Source organism: Abramis brama, assembly GCF_963993115.1.
Source record: "Abramis brama genome assembly, chromosome: 1".
NCBI classification, from domain to species: Eukaryota; Metazoa; Chordata; class Actinopteri; order Cypriniformes; family Leuciscidae; genus Abramis; species Abramis brama.
In genome coordinates, this window is record NC_139963.1 from 31387682 (window position 1) to 31405679 (window position 17998).

General features: G+C 45.1%; 2 long non-coding RNA genes across 3 annotated transcripts in view; one reads left to right on the top strand and one right to left on the bottom strand.

Annotated features, from left to right (window-relative positions):
* LOC311098129 overlaps positions 1–17998 on the bottom strand; it is a 38539-nt gene that overhangs the window by 4149 nt on the left and 16392 nt on the right. The gene's annotated exons all lie outside the window — the stretch shown is intronic.
* Positions 3151–13175, top strand: LOC311096288. Of its 2 annotated transcripts, none has more exons than XR_014608989.1 (3): positions 3151–3192; positions 3384–3602; positions 12503–13175. It is a non-coding gene; the product is annotated as an uncharacterized lncRNA (long non-coding RNA). The 2 variants fall into 2 exon arrangements; XR_014608990.1 differs by lacking the exon at positions 12503–13175 and adding an exon at positions 3817–4057.

The window sequence follows — 17998 nt, forward strand, 5'->3', positions numbered from 1 at the left end:
TTAATACGAGCCGGAGACAATTGTGCCAGCATCGTAACTGAGTCCCACTCTACTCCCAGGAACGTAGTCCTCTGAAGAGGAGTTAAGGAACTTTTCTTCACATTGAGTCTCAACCCCAAGCACCTCAGATGACGCAAAACAACATCTCGATGTTGAATTGCTAGTTCCTTCGACTGAGCCAAAATGAGCCAGTCATCTATATAATTTAAGATGCGAATCCCCTGAAGTCTCAAAGGAGCAAGGGAAGCATCCATACATTTAGTGAAGGTGCGAGGGGATAAGGCTAGGCCGAAAGGAAGAACCCTGTATTGATAAGCTTTCCCCCCAAAAGCGAATCTAAGAAACTTCCTGTGATGTGGGATGATGGAGATATGAAAATATGCATTCTTAAGATCTATCGTCACAAACCAGTCCTCGGATCTGATTTGTTGAACAATCATAGGTATAGTTAACATTTTGAACTTGAATCTCCTCAAAGATTTATTCAAAACCCTAAGATCTATAATGGGACGCAACCCACCATCCTTCTTTGGAACTATGAAGTACCGTCTGTAGAACCCGGAATCCCTCTGCTCTAAGGGCACATATTCTATGGCCTCCTTAGCTAGGAGAGACTGAACTTCATCTTCCATCACCTGAGCCTGATCAGGAGATACCAGCGTATGAATAACACCACTAAATTTGGGTGGTCTATACTGAAACTGGATTCTATATCCCTTCTCAACTGTATTCAGGACCCACTGAGATATATTTTGAAGACCTTTCCAGGTGTCTAAATAATCTACTAAGGGAATCAGTCTCTCAGGACTGACCTCAGGTGCATTCACATCCTTAATTTCATTTTTATTATCATTTTCATTTTTATTTTCGGTGACCTGAAGCAATTTTCTGGCAGGAACTAACCGAATCATTTTTTCTACAGGCCTCGTGAGAGGTAGCAAATGTTTTATGGCCCTAGATTTCAAGGGAACACACTGTGTGATACATTCGCTAGAAGTCGATGCGTCCCGAAGCGCACTTGACGGCGGGAAGCAACATCGATTTCCTGAGGGCTCCGCGGAGCGAAGTTTTAAAACGCCCACAAGGAGGGGGATGCCCTCAGAGGCCTGGATGTCCCGTCATGGCCTCTTAGTCGAAGCCTTCCTCGCCTGAATAACAGTCCTCAGATCTGTTTTCAGCTTGGAAGACTTCAACTGAGAATGTTGCCTCTGTCTCCAGGCCCCTTGGGGGGGAGAATGTTGCCTCTGTCTCCTTCTGCCTCAGCAGGTGTGAGGAGCTGGCGGCGGCCTCCTGGGACTGCCCCCTGGCAGCAGACCCACGAGACCTGGAGCGACGGCGGGGGATAAGCTCTTTAAATGCGTCTGACTGTCGTTTCGCCTCCTGAAACCTATCGACGACATTGTTGACACCGTCGCCGAAAAGGCCAGAAGGCGAAACCGGGGCATCGAGGAGACAAGCCCTGTCCTTGTCCCCGATGCCCGACAGGTTCAGCCACAGGTGTCTCTCCGTAGCTACCAGTGCTGCCATGGAGCGGCCGATGGCACGGGCCGTCTCCTTGGTAGCACGGAGAGACAAGTCAACCACACGACGCATCTCTCTGATGTCGTCGTAGGCGACCTCCCCGCCTTCGTCCACCTCCTTGAGGAGGTCGGCCTGGTATGCCTGCAATAGCCCCATCGTATGCAGACAACTACCAGCCCGACCTGCCGCCATATATGCCTTCCCAACCAAGGCCGATGTTGTACGACAGGGCTTAGTGGGAAGCGCCGGAGCCCGCAGGGATGACGCAACGTCAGGGGAGAGATGAGATGCAAACGACTCTTCAACCCTGGGCATCATCCCATAGCCCTCCTCCCTGGCCCCCATAATATTAGAATATAAATGAACATTGGGGCCAGATACTCTCGAGGAGAAGGGCTTGTTCCACGATCTCGACACCTCAGTGTGGAGATCGGGAAAGAATGGCAGACTCCGACGTAGAGGTTGTGATCGAGATTGCAGGAAGTGCTCATCGAGTTTGCTTTTTTTAGTCGCTTCCTGCATCTCCGGTGGCCAATCGATCTTTAATTTTTCCACCGCCCTAGTCACAACCTCTAGCAGCTCCTTAAAGGCAGGGGAATGGGGTGGCGAACTTTCACATTCCCCTGCCTCGATGCTCAAAATATCTAGCTCCTCTGAACCAGATAATTCGAGCATCGGTTCCACTGCCGGCGCGGAAGAAGCCGCAGCGCGGGCTTCCGCACCCTGAGCGGAACTATGGGAACTAGCTTCAGAATGTTGAGAAAGGGCCGAAGCCGTCTCAACATCATCCACTAGATCCCTCTGCGATCCCCATGAATGCAGACGCCGCGCTGCCTCAACAGACGCGGGACCTGATCCATGGGGATTGCGAGGCTGGCCGGCCTCGTTAAACATAGCTCGCCGGGAGCGGAGCGTTCTTAGGGGCATGGTTTCACAGTTAGCACAGACAGACCCCTCGAGCGCTGCCTGTGCATGCTCCACTCCCAGACAAACTACACAAAGCGAGTGTGTGTCACCCTCAGTTAAATAGCGTGGGCAAGGGGACGCACACTGCCTGAACTGCTTTTTCGCCATTTCATATATATATATACTTCTTGCACGGGACAAACAACACCAAATAGAATAGACAAGTTAACATAGAATGCTTGCTGAAGACCAGAAGCTAACATTTCCTGGTTCCTGTTACCGTTTTATAGCTTCCGGATCACCGTCACATGCGACGTCACGGGTGACGTAATGACGTTGCACCAATCAAGATTGGAATAGTTGCATAGTTGACTTCAGACGCTACATGCCGAAGGCATTCCCCAAAGTATCGAGTATCGATGCAGCGTCTCGTTCCCTTTACGAAAGGGAACATAAATGTGCAATTTTAACAAAAGCATTACACCCAAACAGGTCAGAATAAATTTTTGTTCTTGAAAACTATTGTTTTTTTTTCACACTATGATATTATGATGACTATGTTTCCGTTCATATTTATTTCATGTGTTATGTTCATTGGATTAATTGTTTTAGGTTTCACATTTGGGACTCTTATTTTGAAAATTACCAGACTAAGCAAGGGAGCAGCCATTTTAGTTTCAGTTTGCTCAGCTCTCTCTAGCATTAAGTTCCATGTGAATGCCGCTCCAGTTTTCTTTAATGTTCATGCCTTCGAAAGCATTGTCAGTAAGTAATTATTGTAAAATGTCTAAATTGAGAATATTTCCTTTATTTCCTATGCTATTTTGGTAATAATTAAGTGTTGTTTTATACACCAATTACTCAACTGGTAACTCTGCTCTGTCATCCTTTATATTGTGTATATATTTTGTATTATTTTTACTAAAAGCAATTTATTTGTGTATTGTTTTTGATAGTTTCACTCTCCTTTGAAGCATATTGGAGTAAACATCAGGAGTTTTGAAAACTACATCCTGGCTCCAGTCTTTATTTGAAGGGAGTTTGGCTTGCTGCTAAATTGTGTTCACACATATGGAAACACACAAGGAGAGCAGTACAGTGAAATGACAAACTCAGCTGGCCGAACAATTTGGCAGAAGCATACAGCAGCAAGTAGTGAGCATCATGGCTGAAAGGTATCCAGAACACACCACATTAGGAAAGATACAAAGTAAAAGTAACAGAACATCTGACACATCCTCTAAAAGTTCCATAAGAAATGAAAGCTTTAGCATAAGTTCTGGCGGGAAGACTCAATTACTATGTCACCTATTGCCTTCACTTCTATCCAATCATATTCGTAGGCTCATTGTATAAAAGCTTGGTACTTACACATGTTTGAGTTCGCAGATACTGAAGCGACGATTACCCCCATCCTCCCCACCACCACCAGGATGGTCCTGTCCATACCTCCCGGGGGGGTCGGCTGCGCCCCTGCCTTCGTCTTCAGGCAGGAATTGCAGATCCGATACCCTCGGATTATGCACTACGGACGGGGCCTACGCCAAATGACTTTGTATATTATCAGCTTGCTGAGCTGTCAATAAATGTATGGTTTATTGAAATAATTCTCCCGAGTCTTTCTGGTAGAACTTCAAGATCCTCAAGATCTTCAGTTGGTGTTGCTGCAGCACGTGCTAGAGCTAAGGCAGAGGCAGCACGTGCACGAGTTACCTTTTCAGAGAGAGAAATTGCAATTAAGGTGGACTACAAGCTAACTTGGAAGCCCTACATCTGGAAAAAGAGGCTGCAGCTGCTAGTGCAGAAGCAGATATATTAGAAGCAGCAGCAGAGTTAGAGGATGAGGATCCATATGAAAGGAAATGTCACTCTTCATCAGCACAAAGCACAGAAAAACGTGTTTGTGATTATGTCAGGGACCAAGCTACATATCTCAGTGAGCAGGCCGACTTAGCCGCTGATCAGTCTCATGATGGCAAATCTGAACCAGACCAAGTAAAGGATCAGAACCAGTTTACCTTTCAAACTGAACCAAGTATAGTGCATGTGAATGATAACCAGTATGTCGTACTTGATGCATGTTCTACATCTTCATCTCTAAGAGTACCAAAACTGCAACAAGTAAAACTCCCAAGAAACATGAAAAAGGAGTCGATAGAAACACCAGTCAGCAAAAAATGGCAGCAACAGGCTAAGTGTAGTGGTGTATCCAGATCTTTGCCACAACACTCAGAAACTTCAGGCATGATGGACCTAGTGAAATATCTTGCACGTCGTGAGCTGGTGAGCAGTGGTTTAACATGCTTTGATGATTGCCCTGAAAGTTACAGAGCCTGGAGGTCCTCTTTTATCAACACAATCAAAGACTTGGGTCTTACAGCCAGTGAGGAGCTAGACTTGTTGTCAAAGTGGCTTGGTAAAGAATCTTCAGAATACGTGAGACGTCTCAGGGCAGTTCACATAGGAAACCCAGACACAGCCTTGAAAATGGTCTGGAACAGACTTGATGAATGCTACAGCTCACCTGAAGTAATCGAAAGTGCGTTGTTTAAGAAGTTAGACAGTTTTCCCAGGATTTCAGGTAAAGACAACCTCAAACTAAGAGAGCTTGGAGATCTTTTAATGGAGCTGCTCTCAGCCAAAGAAGACGGCTATCTACCAGGTTTAGCCTACTTAGACACTGCTCGCGGCATTAGGCCCATCGTTGAAAAACTGCCATATACCTTACAAGAGAAATGGATTTCTCAAGGCTCAAAGTTAAAAGAAGAATTTGGTGTCACTTACCCTCCTTTCTCGTTCTTTACTCAATTCATTTGCAATCATGCTAAAACACGTAACGATCCCAGCTTCGCCTTTTCTAGTAGTTGTCGCTCACAGTATGAAGGACTCACTGTAAACCGCTCTAACTTCAAGACGCCAGTGTTGGTACACAAAACTGAAATCTCTCATAGTGCATTTCAAGACAAAACGCCTTCTAAAGATGATCTAGCCAAATACTGTCCCATACACAACAAACCCCACCCTTTAAGGAAATGTCGAGGCTTCAGGTTGAAAACTATCCATGAGCGAAAAGCATATCTAAAAGAGCATGGGATCTGCTTTAGGTGCATCATCACACCTTGCTCGCGATTGCAAAATCACTCTAAAGTGTGATGAGTGCATCAGTGACAGTCACAACTCAGCTCTACATCCTGGTCCACCCTCATGGACACCCAAAATCCAAAGTCCTCCATTACAGCATGGCGGGGAGGATGCAGGAGAAAATCCAACAACACAAGAGGTGAGCTCCCTCTGCACTGAAGTTTGTCATGGCCTTTCCACAAAATCTTGCTCCAAAATATGTCTTGTCAACAGTGGCGGAGCCAGAGGGGGGTCCGGGGTGGCACTGGACACCCCTGACATGTGATTGGCCACCCCGGGTGCCACCCCAAAATTTTATTTGCTACTGGCAGTTGCTGATGCTGATTAAAAAAAAAAAAAAATTACGTTCGCCGGCAGCGCGGCGCGAGCGCAGTTTTCAAACGGACGAGCAGAAGACGAGAGATGGTTGCAAGATAGGCTACCGAACTTCACCGAATAAGAAAACATCATATTTGAAGTAAGTTTTTAAGGTTTAGCATCAGGGTGGTTTGCTCCGAATAGCCTACATTAGGCCTAATACACGCATATACAGTACTTGCCGTGTGTGTACGTTACAGTATACAAATGTTCTAGCTAATGTGAGGATAGGAGATCAAAACGCAGGCAAAGAAGAGCAGAACCAAGCGATATCATAATGCGATCACTATAGGACTATGAAGCTTTATGGGTGTAGGGTGTTGATGGACTCGATCTACTGTGTTTTGATCATCATTATGAATCTGATCTAGATGTAGTCTTTGATAAAAATGCGATTTTCTCAGCTTTTTGTTCATGTTGCTTTTTATGAAACTTACCAACATTCAAGTGTTGATAAAAAAAAGACGCACAAAGCTAGAATAAAACATTATTGAAATTGTTGAACACCATGAAATTGTGAAAATGACCAAAAACACCTTCTTTTTTTTTTTTTACACTGGCGAGAATAGTTAAGATAAAAATGTTGGTAATTGGATGATGATTAGAATATGAATATGATTGGAATCATATTTTAAATTTGTCATATTTTTGAACAGGGTCAATTAAACATGAAAAGAAAGGGAGAGATATCGGAGTTCTTTTTAAATAAGCACAAACATAGTCCAGTCATTTTATGAAAAAAGGTTGAACAAATTGCAACAGAAGCCAACTCAAATAATTTTGTATCCTCATTATGTCCTGAGTAAGGAAAAAAAAGTCCAGAAGAATCCCATTAGGGGAAAGTTTCGAAAACTGTTTCTGGGGATTCACTTTTTATTTTACCTGCCTTTTGTCTTCTGCATTCTCCTTACCCTTGTCTCCTGTTCTTCCCTCAGACTCGTCCCCCAGAAACAGGCACAGACCCAGCCCCAAACCCCATCTCTTAATAATTAATAAAGGTTGGTTTCTAAAGTACTTCTTCCTGCCTCTATGTATTAATGCTCATGGGTAGCCTAAATGGGTTTCCATTCAGACCTTAACATTAAGTATTTTACTGTTATGTGTCAACAAGATTCAACAAGACATTTTCACCTGGCTAGACCCAATGTTTAGATCTGTTGTGGTATTTATGCAAATTAGCACATACGTAATTAGATTATGCACCGTTTGTCCATCTTAACAAACAATTTAAAAAAACTTGGAATACATTTTTTGTTTGTCTTGATGTAAGTAATCAACTCAGTAATTTTCATGGTGATATCTAAAGGTTAAAATTTTTACCCCATTCACATGAGAGAAAGAATGAATAGGCGTATGAATAGGATATATTTGGGTCTTTTTCGAAACGTTCCCCTAATGGGATTCTTCGGGACTTTTTTTTCCTTACTCAGGACATATTGAGGATACAAAATCAGTTGAGTTTGCTTCTGTTGCAATTTGTTCAAGGTTGACCCCCATTTTGTCTTAAAATGACTGGACTAACAGGCAGATCAGACCCCAGCCCTTGCATCACCACTGGCTAGTCAGAGTCAGTGTGGTCAGACTTCAGAACCAGCAACAGGTCAGAGCATCTACCAGACACAGGCAGTCAATCACATACCCAATTCAGGAATTTAAGCTGAGATGATTTTGCCAGATTAAAATGATAGTTCACCCAAAAATGAACACAAAAAAATAATTATAAATTAAATAATTAGAATTAGAAAGAATTATTATAAAGAAAGAATTATGTTGTATTAAATCTTCCTAGGACAAGATTTTATATTGATGGGCAATAAAATTGTTTACATTTTTCAAGGACGTCTGCTTGATGCCTGCTCTATCTAATTAAAAAATAAATAATTGTAAATAAACGCAGCAGTTCATAACAGACACATGCGGTATCTTATCTCCTTGGTGCTTCAGCTTTGTTTTCTGCAAATATTTTGGATGTTCAACACTTATAGACACAAACAGAGTGACCCAATTCCTTCCACATGCTTTTCCACTGTGTGTGTGTGCACTGTGTACCCCCGAAAGTAGCAGTGGCCACCCCCTGGCCACCCCATGTATAAAACTCTAGTTCCGCCACTGCTTGTCAAGGTGTATCCTGTGGGACATCCTGAGAATGCAGTAAAGATGTATGCTATGCTCGATGATCAGAGCAACAGATCTCTGGCCAGGTCAAGATTTTTCGACATATTCAACATCAATAGCAAAGCATCTCCTTACAGCCTAAAGACATGTGCTGGGTTGATTGAGTGCTCAGGAAGAAAAGCAAACGGCTATCAGATTGAAGCGGCAAATGGTGGAATTAGTCTTGCGCTTCCAACATTAATTGAATGTGATGAAATACCCAACAACTGTGATGAAATTCCAACACCTGAAGCTGCTTTCCATCAACTTCACCTCAAGCATATTGCAGCTGAAATCCCAGCTCTGGATCCAGAAGCCCACATCCTCCTTTTGCTTGGACGCGACATACTCAGAGTTCATAAAGTGAGGAAACAAATTAATGGCCCACATAACACACCCTTTGGCCAAAAACTTGACCTAGGATGGGTTCTGGTTGGTGAAGTATGCCTAGGAGATGTGCACAAGTCCAGTGTTTCTAGTTTCAAGACAAACATCTTAGAAAATGGAAGACCCTCACTGTTTATTCCTTGTACAAGTCACGTACACATTAAAGAAAAGATCACCAGTAACTTAACAGCTCTGCATACAGCTCATGACTTCGAAACCCACTGGAACATGAGCAAAGACAATCTCGGCCAGACTATATTTAAGAGATCAGAGAATGACAATAAGCCTGCACTCTCCATCGAGGATGAAGTCTTTCTAAAGATTATGGAGATAGACGTTTTCCAAGATAATTCCAACAGTTGGGTGGCACCTCTTCCTTTAAGGTCTCCACGGCCAGTTCTTTCAAACAACAGAGATCAAGCTTTGAGCCGCCTCTCTTCCTTACGACGTACCCTAGAACGGAAGCCAGATATGAAAGAACAGTTTGTAACTTTCATGCAAAAACTATTCGACAGTGACCATGCAGAACTTGCAGCTCCGCTACCAAAGGGAAATGAATGCTGGTACTTACCACTATTCGGAGTCTATCATCCCAAAAAAACAGATCAGATCAGGGTAGTATTTGACTCCAGCGCACAGCATGAAGGTATCTCTCTCAATAATGTGCTCCTCACTGGACCAGACCTTAATAACAGCCTCATTGGTGTCCTGATGCGCTTCAGGAAAGAGTGTGTAGCAGTGATGGCAGACATACAACAAATGTCTCACTGTTTTGTGGTGAGAGAAGATCACAGAGATTACCTACGCTTCCTATGGTACCGTGATAACAACCTTAACAAGGACATTGTCGAATACAAGATGAAAGTCCATGTCTTTGGCAACAGCCCTTCCCCGGCAGTAGCGATTTACTGCTTAAGACGAGCAGCAGAGAAGGGTGCGCCGCAACACGGTCCAGACACCAGGCACTTTGTGGAACGTGGATTCTATGTGGATGATGCACTAATTTCCTTGCCAACTGAAGAGGAAGCAATAGACCTACTAAAGAGAACACAAGCATCCCTCTCTGAATCAAACCTGCGGCTGCACAAGATTGTATCCAACAGTCTACAAGTACTCAAAGCATTCCCAACTGAAGATCACGCAAAAGACATCAAAGACCTCGATCTCAGTGGAACAACTATGCCTACACAACGCAGCCTTGGTCTGAATTGGGAAACTGCGACTGATACATTTACATTTAAAGTATCAGTCAACGACAAACCATTCACCCGCCGTGGTGTCCTATCCATAATCAATAGTCTCTTTGATCCTCTCGGTCTTGTGGCTCCTGTCACTATACAGGGGAGGTTTCTACTTCGAGAGCTATCCACTGAAGGAACAGACTGGGATGAACCACTGCCACAGGAGAAACGTGGTGAGTGGGAATCATGGAGACATTCATTGAAAGACTTGCAACACCTTCACATTCCTCATCCTTACACACCCATCTCTCATTCAAAGGCAATTCACAAAGAAATTTGTGTTTTCTCTGATGCGTCTACAAAAGCCATAGGAGCTGTAGCATATCTAAGGGCAGTAGATGGAGATGGACAGATCAGCATTGGCTTCATCTTAGGAAAAGCAAAACTGACGCCAAAAAACCAGCCTACCATACCCCGATTAGAGCTTTGTGCCGCAGTCTTAGCAGTGGAGGTAGCAGAACTCATTGTTCAAGAGATTGACTTCAAACCGGATGCTATTACCTTCTACAGTGATAGCAAAGTTGTACTTGGGTACATCTATAACGAAACTAAACGTTTCTACGTCTATGTCCACAACAGGGTGCAGAGAATCAGACAATTTTCAGAACCAAAGCAATGGCGATACATACCCACAGAGCACAATCCTGCTGACATTGCTTCCAGGTCCATCCATGCATCTCAACTCGTGAAATCTAACTGGTTTACAGGTCCGGCATTCCTGCATAAGCCACATGAAGATGACTTCATTATGACAGAAAACTTTGCGCTTGTGGACCCAGATTCAGATACAGAAATCAGGCCAATCGTGACAGCTTGCACCACAGGAATGAAGGATAAACAACTCACCTCTGACAGGTTTCAGAGGTTCTCCTCTTGGAAATCCTTACAAAGAGCCATTGCATCGCTCATCCATGTAGCTTGCTCTTCTAGATCCACCAATGAATCCAAAACATGCAGCGGTTGGCACCTTTGTTCACAAGCACGTACTGTAAGTGAGCTGTTAAAAGCCAAGAATGTGATAATCCGCTCTGTGCAAAAGGAATCATTCAGCAAGGACATCGAAACACTCTCTAAGGGAGCACACTTGAGCAGCAAAGTTCCACTCTCAAAACTCAATCCTTTCTTAGATGAGGACGGCCTACTCCGAGTCGGAGGCAGATTAAAACTGGCAGATTTAAGCTACCCAGAGAAAAACCCAGTCATCTTACCTGGCAAGCATCACGTTTCTGCGTTACTCATAAGGCACTACCATGAACGTGTGGAGCACCAAGGCCGCATATTCACAGAAGGGGCCATTCGTGTTGCTGGATTATGGCTTATTGGAGGCAAGAGATGCATAAGCAGTATACTTCATGGATGTGTAACCTGTCGTAAACTTCGTGGTAAACTAGAAATGCAGAAAATGTCAGACTTGCCACCAGAACGACTAAGCATGTCACCACCCTTTACTTACACTGGCTTAGATGTCTTTGGGCCTTGGACAGTGGTAGCTTGCCGCACAAGAGGAGGTCAAGCTCTCAGTAAACGCTGGGCGGTGCTTTTCACCTGCATGAGCACCCGTGCAGTTCACATTGAAGTCATTATGTCTATGGACTCTTCGAGTTGTATCAATGCACTTCGCAGGTTTTTCGCGATCCGTGGCCCTGCAAAACAACTGCACTCAGACTGTGGAACCAACTTTGTTGGTGCTTGCAACGAGCTTGAATTCCACAAAGTTATTAAAGAAACAAAGGTGCAAAGATACATCAATAACGAGGAATGCACATGGGTTTTCAACCCACCACACTCCTCCCATATGGGAGGTGCATGGGAGCGAATGATTGGTCTGGCTCGTAGAATTCTTGACTCAATGCTGATGCGGGAAGGACACTCTAACCTCTCAGATGAAGTGCTTTGTACACTTATGGCGGAAGTGACAGCAATTATTAACAGTAGACCTCTCGTACCTGTTTCTATGGATGCAGACTCACCCTTGATTCTTACCCCTGCAATGCTCTTGACACAAAAAGCAGGTTCTTCACCTCCAGCAGGAGACTTCTCTGAAAAGGACATCTACAAACGCCAATGGCGGCAAGTACAGAGCCTAGCCAACCAATTTTGGTGTCGCTGGAAACAGGAATATCTGCAAACACTGCAGGTTCGTCACAAATGGCAGGAGCCGTACCCAAACATCCAGGAGGGTGACATAGTACTACTAAAAGACAATCAAGTGGCCCGAAATGAATGGCCTATGGCACTCGTCACAAGTGTTTTCCCTGGTCAAGATGGAAAGGTTCGAAAGGTTGAACTTAAAGTAACTAAAGAAGGGTCCAGCAAAACTTTCTTGAGGCCTATATCTGAAGTCATTCTCCTGCTTAGAAAATAAGAAAACTCCTTTAAACAGTTGGTATAGATGACATCTTTATAGATGTCAGGCGGGGAGTGTTATGTTCATTGGATTAATTGTTTTAGGTTTCACATTTGGGACTCTTATTTTGAAAATTACCAGACTAAGCAAGGGAGCAGCCATTTTAGTTTCAGTTTGCTCAGCTCTCTCTAGCATTAAGTTCCATGTGACTGCCGCTCCAGTTTTCTTTAATGTTCATGCCTTCGAAAGCATTGTCAGTAAGTAATTATTGTAAAATGTGTAAATTGAGAATATTTCCTTTATTTCCTATGCTATTTTGGTAATAATTAAGTGTTGTTTTATACACCAATTGCTCAACTGGTAACTCTGCTCTGTCAGCCTTTATATTGTGTATATATTTTGTATTATTTTTACTAAAAGCAATTTATTTGTGTATTGTTTTTGATAGTTTCACTCTCCTTTGAAGCATATTGGAGTAAACATCAGGAGTTTTGAAAACTACATCCTGGCTCCAGTCTTTATTTGAAGGGAGTTTGGCTTGCTGCTAAATTGTGTTCACACATATGGAAACACACAAGGAGAGCAGTACATCATGCAATAACAAATTAAGCATAGTTTTGAGTGAAACTTGGCTTTGAAGTTTGACACATGCAGTTAAGTAAATAAAGCAAAACAATGACCAATGAACAAAAACATCAAAGACAGGTAATCTGACAAGTGAGCAACAGGGAGCATAAGCACTGGAAAATGAACAAACGAACAGATACAAGTTAACATTGATAATCTTTGATACAAACTGGACATTCTGGCTGTTTACTTTTGCTTGTTGTCACTTGTAATGGAACACTTGTATTCTTCATGCTGGCGTGTTTGACTGTGCAGCTGATGGTGGTTTTGGGATCTTCATACTCTTCTTTTGACATTGTTAAGGTGCTGAGAACAGACGTGGAGTTCTTTTGATGAATAGGAGCACTGGTTATGGCCTCTTTGTATAAAGGCTCTTTGCTTAAGATGCTGAGAACAGATGTGGAGCTATTTTGATGAATAGGAACACTGGTTGTGTTCTCTAAAGGCTCTTTGCTTAATCTCCACATGATACTGACATCGCCAAGTTTAGGGCTTGTGACCTCACACACCAGAGAGACGTCTTTGTTCACTGACCTCCGCCCCAACCTCCGACTTTCACGGCAGTCCATCCAGTCCTTGATTGCTGCAGTGAAACCTGAATGCGACCATGGGTGGGAAAAGGACGTTGAGGTGCTGGTTTTCCTCTACTGGCTGGCCCATGCAGCATCATACCGGGTAGTATCACTCGCCTTTGACATCCCACGACATTATGCACAGAATGAGCAAGGCAGTCATCGGCATTTTGAGGCAGCTCATCGCTTTCACTAGTGCAGATGACCTGGAGGTGGTGGGAGCAGGTTTTGCTCAACTGGAAGGGTCTCCAGCTTTCAGGGTAGTAGCTGGGGCAATAGATGGCTGTCACATCCGCATCAAACCACCAGCAAGTGACGTGCAGTGCTACTTCAACCGGAAGCTGTTTAATTCTGTATAGCTGCAGGCCATCACTGACCACCAGGGGAAGTTCTTCAACATTTTTGTCAGGACAACATTTTTGTCTATGCCAGGGTGCTGAAAAACAGCCCTGTGTACACTGGCCGCCTGTTTAGACCTGCAGGAAAATGCATCCTTGGAGATGGTGGGTATCCTTGCCTGAGTGCGCCCATCTGCCTCATGACGCCATACAGAGAGCCTGTACAGAATGCTGTACAGGCTCGCTACAACAGGAAGCATTCTCGTGCACCGAACATCGTCGAGAGGGCCTTCGGGATGCTGAAAACGCGCTGGCGTTCCATTTTTTTCAAGGCACTGGAAGTCAGCCCTGCTTTTGTGCCAGATGTCGTTGCATGCTGCACGGTGCTCCACAATTTAACTATTATCTAACTATAAACTATTATCTAATTATCCAAATCCAAAATTACCCAAGGTTTTAAGTCCTCTTCTTGTACACATGCTTTGAAAGAATCATTTTGAATTATTTTAAAGTGATGCCCTACAAATGAGATTGCTAGTATCAAAGTCCCTTTAGATCTTTTAGAAACCTGTGAAAATTACCTTACTGAAGCTGAAATTAATTTTCTTTCCTCATCATGACACTATAATAAAAATGTTTTAATACTTTTACTTTTGGTGGTGCTTTAAGCTCTATTATACTACTTTATGCCAAAGTTGTGATTTTGTTTTAAGCTTTGTATTCTGTATCCATTTAAAAGTTATATACACAAAAATAAAACAAATACACTTTAACAGTGTCTGGAGTGTGTGGGTATTTCTCTACAGTGCGGCACTTGCTTCAAAAACCATCTGGAATCTGCTACAAAATACACACACAAAACACACTACCCCGCCCTTGCGTCACCGTCGAAAGGAGGAAAGAGAGTGTTTTTAGTCCTGCCGAGGATGGACCCAACCTCCTTTTTCTCACACATTTCTCAGTCCCCTCTGAAGTTCAGGCAACTGGAAATGTCAACATTGCAGTAAACAAGCCTGTTTTAATACACGCACGCCTGCAAACAAACGTTGTCACAAGACGTGTTGACGCTCTCTTATATGCTTGCGCTAACTGAAAGCTTATGTGTCTCCCCCTGTGGCTCAGTGGTGTCTTAGGCTTTCGCGCCAGAGACCTGGGTTTGAATTCCGGGTCTGCCGGCAGATAAAATTATGCCGTCAAAGCTTTCGCTCTGTCAGTTCCCTTAAAAGGCGTATTTTAAAATGTGTATTTTACAACCAACGAGCGCGTTGTACAACCTGCTCACCTGCACCCAAAAACCGTTTCTAAAAACGAGGCCTCAAAGTCTTACTAGCCCGCCTAGGAAAGCGACAGTGTTCAAGTCCCGCTGGTGTTGTTCAGGTCTCGCTGCGGCCAGACTTCCACCAAAACTTCTCGCTCGTTCAGTTCCAGGAAATGTGACTGTTCCAGCGTATTTTGCAGTAAACAAGCCGGAACCACTGCCCGCTTGCCTGCACACAAATGCCGTTTTTACGGCTACCCAGATAAATCCCATAAAGAGTGTATTTTCTGGCGTTCCAGTCACGGCCGATGGTGTTATGAGTGTAGTAAAAATACCCACAGCCCAGTGCTCATTCCTACACACAAGCACAGCCCACCACACAGGGCTCGCACACATAAAATCGACCCACGTCGATTGTGCATTAAACTTAGTAAATATGCCCACGACCCAGTGCCCACAAACACTACGTTAACCAGCACACATTCAGTCTGCCCAGGCGATGTATTCAGTGCAGTAAATGTGCCCGCTGTCCCGCGCCCACATTCACTCACAGACATGACAAGTCCTACGGGACTCGTCCCACCCTTCCCCTCCCGGTTGACCGCCGCAGAGGAGTCTAGCGTGGGCAGTCTGCCCGCTGTGATCAGCGCGCCCCCTGCCTCAAATGTCGTAAGCACGACGCTTATGTTACAGCACACAGAAGCTCTACAGCACAGCGACCAGAGCTCGCTTCGCATTCAACCCCTAGCCATTCATGCAGATGCATGGGCACTGCTTCCCGGGGTTTCAGAGTGGGTGCTAAACATTATAAAGAGAGGCTATTCGCTACAGTTCAGTCGACGCCCCCGCCGTTGTGCGGCACGCATCGAAACTACGGTGAAAACAGAAGTAGCACACCTACTTCGAGCCGAAATATCGAAACTGTTGAGCAAAGGGGCCATAGAGCCTTTAACTCAAGCTCAGAGCGAAGGGGGGCTGTACAGCAGATACTTTCTGGTACCGAAAAAAGACGGGGGTTTCAGACCCATACTAGATCTAAGACAGCTGAACAGAGCGCTTGCGAAACGCCAGTTCAGAATGCTCACAACCAGACTGGTTTATGTCAATAGATCTGAAGGACGCGTTTCCAAATACAGATAGCGTCACGTCACAGGCGATATTTGAGATTCGCTTTCGAGGGCCAGGCATATCAGTACACAGTCCTGCCGTTCAGCTTGTCCCTAGCACCCCGTACATTTATGATGTGCATGGATGCGGTGCTCGCACCCCTGAAACTCCGGGGCATGTGAGTATGGAACTACTTGGACGATTGGCTGATTCTAGCTCAATCACACTCGGAGCTCATAGAGCACAGGACCATTTTACTCAAATACCTCGAGAATTTGGGTCTCAGAGTCAATTGGGTGAAGAGTTCACTGTCTCCCAGTCAGAAAATATCTTTTCTGGGCACAGAGCTGGACTCGCTGTCTATAACAGCACAGCTGTCGCCACAGCGCACGCTTCTTTCCACTGCGGCGCTACTGTCCCACTCAGAAAATTTCAGAGGATGCTGGGTCTCATGGCCTCAGCATCATCAGTACTTCAGCTGGGTCTGCTTCGCATGCGCCCACTGCAGTTCTGGTTGAAAGTGCGAGTACCGCGCCGAGCGTGGACCTTTGGTCTGCTTCGTCTCAAGGTCAATCAGAAATGCATCTCAGCTCTGAAACCTTGGAAAGCAACCGACTGGTACCGATCAGGTGTAAGCCTGGGGACTTCCTCGAGTGTGAAAGTGGCGTCTATGGATGCATCCACCTCGGGATGGGGAGCGCTGCTCGAGGGCAGACCATTCTTCGGCCAGTGGTCAGAAAGGGAGAGGCTTCTGCATATAAACTGCCTGGAAATGCTGGCGGTAGACAATACGTTGACGGGTTTTTGTCCCCAAATAAGAGGGCACCATGTCTTGGTCCGTTCGGACAACATGTCAGTGGTGTCTTAAAAAAATCACCAGGGAGAGGGCACCATGTCTTGGTCCGTTCGGACAACATGTCAGTGGTGTCTTAAAAAAATCGCCAGGGAGCGATTGTCAAGGTGTCAAGTCCCGAAACCTTTACAGGCTGACGGAACGCCTCCTGGTATGGGCTCAGCACAACCTGCGGTCGCTGAGAGCGGCACACGTGCCAGGTCTTCTGAATATAGGACCAGACAGACTGTCCAGGAACAATGTTCCGACAGGGGAATGGTCTCTACACCCACAAACAGTCCAACTACTGTGGAAGAAGTTCGGCAGAGCGAAGGTAGACCTGTTTGTGTCTCAAGAAAACGCTCACTGTCTGGAGTTTTTTCTTTTTCTTTTCAAGAGCAGGGATGCGCTGGCTCATGTTTGGCCCCGCTGCCTGCTCTATGCTTTTCCCCCCATCTCGCTCCTGCCTCAGGTGTTGGAACGGATCAGGGAAAAGGGATGCTCAGTGCTGCTCGTGGCTCCGCTCTGGAAGAACCAGCCTGGTTCCCAGTTCTGATGCAGCTGACAAGCACTGCCCCTTGGCCAGTACCAGTGAGGAGGGACCTCCTCTCTCAGGCCAAGGGCTCGATTTGGCATCCTTGCCCAGAGCTATGGTCCTTTCATGTGTGGGCTATCAACGGGTACCTGCTAACCTCCCAGAGGGAGTGTTAAACACGATCACGCAGGCTAGGGCCCCATCTACCAGACGGCTCTATTCCTCGAAATGGTCAGTGTTCTCTAGCTGGTGCACAGCTCGTGGCATATCACCCCCAGACTGTGGGGTGACAGAGGTTCTCTCCTTCCTACAAGAGCTGCTGGATAAGGGTAGGACCCCATCCACGCTCAAAGTTTATGTGGCGGCCATAGCAGCATTTACTAAACCAATGCTCGGCCAGTCACTTGGAAGGAATGCTTTAGTCATCTGCTTCCTTAGGGGAGCTAAGAGGCTGAATCCTCCCAGACCTCCTTCAGTCCCTGTGTGGGACCTCTCTACGGTATTGGAAACCATGAAAGGTGCCCCATTCGAGCCTATCCAAACGATAGATGTTAAACACTTGTCTTTCAAGACAGTGTTTCTTCTGGCTCTCGCTTCAGTGAAGCGCATAGGGTATGGAGGTAAAATGATGTCATAATGAATTGCATGCGCAGGGTAAAATTTGTGAAAGTGTAC